This window comes from Sinocyclocheilus anshuiensis, unplaced genomic scaffold (assembly GCF_001515605.1).
Source record: "Sinocyclocheilus anshuiensis isolate Anshui unplaced genomic scaffold, SAMN03320099.WGS_v1.1 scaffold78, whole genome shotgun sequence".
Taxonomy (NCBI): domain Eukaryota; kingdom Metazoa; phylum Chordata; class Actinopteri; order Cypriniformes; family Cyprinidae; genus Sinocyclocheilus; species Sinocyclocheilus anshuiensis.
The window spans coordinates 1124020-1127936 of NW_015544250.1; positions in this window are offsets into that span (position 1 = coordinate 1124020).

Here is a 3917-nt window from a genome sequence, read left to right on the forward strand (position 1 = left end):
AGAGCCTTACGCTTATATACAGGTGCATCTCAATAAATTAGAATGTCATGGAAAAGTTCATTTATTTCAGTAATTCAACTCAAATTGTGAAACTCGTGTATTAAATAAATTCAATGCACACAGACTGAAGTAGTTTAAGTCTTTGGTTCTTTTAATTGTGATGATTTTGACTCACATTTAACAAAAACCCACCAATTCACTATCTCAACAAATTAGAATACTTCATAAGACCAATAAAAAAAACATTTTTAGTGAATTGTTGGCTTTCTGGAAAGTATGTTCATTTACTGTACATGTACTCAATACTTGGTAGGGGCTCCTTTTGCTTTAATTACTGCCTCAATTCGGCGTGGCATGGAGGTGATCAGTTTGTGGCACTGCTGAGGTGGTATGGAAGCCCAGGTTTCTTTGACAGTGGCCTTCAGCTCATCTGCATTTTTTGGTCTCTTGTCAGGCATGATGTTGTTGGAAAATAATCTCTTTGATTGCAAATACACGAACATCTGCTGCTTAAAGTTTTACAATGTTTCTTTTGCAAAACAGTCATAGCTTATTTTTTAACTAGTGTACCTCGTTTTTTCAGGGCACATACAGTTCATTGCTTTGCAATTGTCATGCAGTTTCCAGGTTTCAAATATTTAACAAAATGCATAGCAACAATAAAAATTAAATATGACACATTTGGTGAGACAGTGTTATACATGGCATTAATTAGGGCAATAGAGCAGCTTCACTCGTCTTGAACTGCTAACTGAACATATGAGCTATCATTACCATTTCCATTTCAGGTTTGCATAGTAAGTGTTAATGCACTGGGTGTGTATTAGTCCTATATTGTAATTAGTTATTGTATAATTCATCTTCCTCTGTCCGCATTTTTTTTTTTTTTTTAATATGCACTAATTTCTGAGTCACTTCATGTAAAATATGTGTTCATTGTTCAACTATAACAGGTTCTATTGTCAACAGATACTGTTGAGAGGAATGACTTCAGAAAGACATGTTGAGACCAAAAAAACGTGTCCAGGTAAAAGTACTAGTACTTAATTGTTTGAGTTAAGTATTACTATGATGAGTTACAAAAGTAAAAATGTATGCAGTGAAAAGAATTGCTGGTAATAAAAATAATGATGTTAGTGATGGATTAAATTCTGTGAACAGATACTCTCATCATGCAGATCTGTAATGTAAGCCCGCTACAATGAGGGGTGTGATTTATACAAAACCAGTTTCCTTATTTGTTATAGCTCACCACTCATTTTTCCAGCAGACAGTAGACGCACACATCAGCTTGTAATGGATACATAAACATAAAACTTGTGTTTTTCAGTGTCTTGACTTTAACAGCATGAAATATTTTGTGTGTGTGTGTGTGTGTGTGTGTGTGTGTGTGTGTGTGTACATCTTACAAAATAAAAGTCTAGACTTTTGATCTGTAGAGAATGGACCATGAGCTATTTTATAGGTGTGTTCACTACTGTTGGATATGTCTAAATAAAACTTACTTTTTTTATGATTTCAATTCGTTTTTTTACTCAAAGTGGCGCAAGTAAAAGTAATGTAATTTAACACTTACAAGTTTATACTTAATACAGATCTTTTGCAAATTATATGATCAGCATAACAGTTTGAGTAAATATCGAATTTAAAAAGTGTCCACAGTATGTCTTAGTATTTGGTTGTCTTTATTTATTTATTTATTGGCAGCAGCACTGAAGATGACATGAATAAAACTAGATAATTATGTTCTTCTGCATGATTTCAGACGTTCAGAGGAAGAACATCTGACTGTCTGTACAAGGTTCAATGCCACTCATTTTCTTATATTTTGCTTAGAAAATGCAAACTATGAAATATCATTCATTTTGCAGTGAAAAAAATATTTTTTTACTAGGTTTTAATTTGATTTTGAAACTCAGAATTTAAACGTAGTCTCAGGTCTTTGGACGTGAATTTGGATGTAAATTACTGAAAATCAGAGCCTTACGCTTATATACAGGTGCATCTCAATAAATTAGAATGTCATGGAAAAGTTCATTTATTTCAGTAATTCAACTCAAATTGTGAAACTCGTGTATTAAATAAATTCAATGCACACAGACTGAAGTAGTTTAAGTCTTTGGTTCTTTTAATCTAATTTATTGAGATGCACCTGTATACACCTACTATAAATAATGACACAGAGATGGGTGTGTTTATATATATGTTTATTATCATTTGAATGTTATTGCAGCATGTATTAGGCATAACTTTTAAAATTAATGTTTCACAATTCACCCACTCCCTCTTGAATATTAGTTTTGGTTGGTCCAAATCTCCTAAAGTACTACAAGTTACGAGTGTTATAGACTTATAACCGCACATCAGAGTGATTAAATTATTAATATTTTTCTTAATGCTGAGGCAGCAATTAACAATACAGCTAAATGAAGAATATCCACCATAAAATAACCACAAATATTTGAGTTTTCAAAGGATTTTAATTAAAGTTTTTCTTTCACAGCAAGATGAAAAAACTCTGTCTCTAAGGTCATTATGAACAAGTTTACAGTTCAAAGAAACAGCCATTTATTCTCTTCAGGTAATTCTTTATTACTGTTTTTAACAGTAATGTTCGCAACTCCATGCACTTGACTAAGTTGGGGACAGTCGAGGGATGCCAGAATTTTATGTGTGCCATGCTGCACTGGAACAAATGTCTCTGTGAGGTTCACTGTGGCCAGGCTTGCAATATCACTGAGAAAGAGAGAGAATTATTAATTCAATTTAATTCAATTCAAGTTGATTTGTATAGCGCTTTTCACAATGCAAACTGTTGCAAAGCAGCTTTACAGAAAATTAAAGTTTCTAACATTATATTTAGTAATAGCTTATCAGTGGTGACCATCTCAAGTTGATGTCCATATGGCAGAAATGTACGGTAAAAATCAAGCAGTTAGTTAATGTCATGTAATCAAACAGACAGTGAACACTATTAACAGCAATGATTATATGTTGCGATCAAACTTATAGCAAAATGTAGTAGTTTTGTATGTTGTCTGAGGGTTGGCATCATCTGAGGTCTTCTGAGGGGTTGACATCATCTCTTCTCAGGTGTTTGGTCATCTCAGGTCTTTGTAAGGGCTGGATCCAGACTGAAGCTTGTGTCATTCCTAGTTACCACGGGATGCCAATCTGGCAGAAACAGAGAAGGAAAATAGAGAAAAAGTAGCGTAGCTGCTGTTCCAACTAAGCAAAACATGTGTTCATCCCAAGCAAAAGAATGTTAATGTGCATGTGATCGGATGTAACTGAGGTACAGGGTTATGAGATGCATTAGGTGAATGCTTGGCTAAAGAGATGTGTCTTTAATCTAGATTTAAACAGAGAGAGTGTGTCTGAACCCCAAACATTATCAGGAAGGCTATTCCAGAGTTTGGGAGTCAAATGTGAAAAAGCTCTACCTCCTTTAGTGGACTTTGCTGTCCTAGGAACTACCAAGAGTCCAGAGTTTTTCGACCTTAGGGAGCGGGATGGATTGTAGCATGATAGAAGACTAATTAGGTAGGCAGGAGCTAAACCATTTAGGGCCTTAACAGTAAGTAGTAATATTTTGTAACTGATATGGAACTTAATAGGTAGCCATTGCAGAGAATGTAAAATTGGGGTAATATGATCATATTTTCTTGACCTGGTAAGGACTCTAGCAGCTGCATTTTGGACTACCTGTAGCTTGTTTATTGAAGATGCAGGACAACCACCTAGCAGTGCATTACAATAGTCCAGTCTAGAGGTCATGAATGCATGAACTAGCTTTTCTGCATCAGAAACAGGTAAAATGTTTCAATGTTTCTAAAGCTCTATTTGCACGGGATTAGTATTACCTGGTGACCTCCAGTCATTTGTAATAATTGCGGAGGTTGTCTGTGATCTTAATC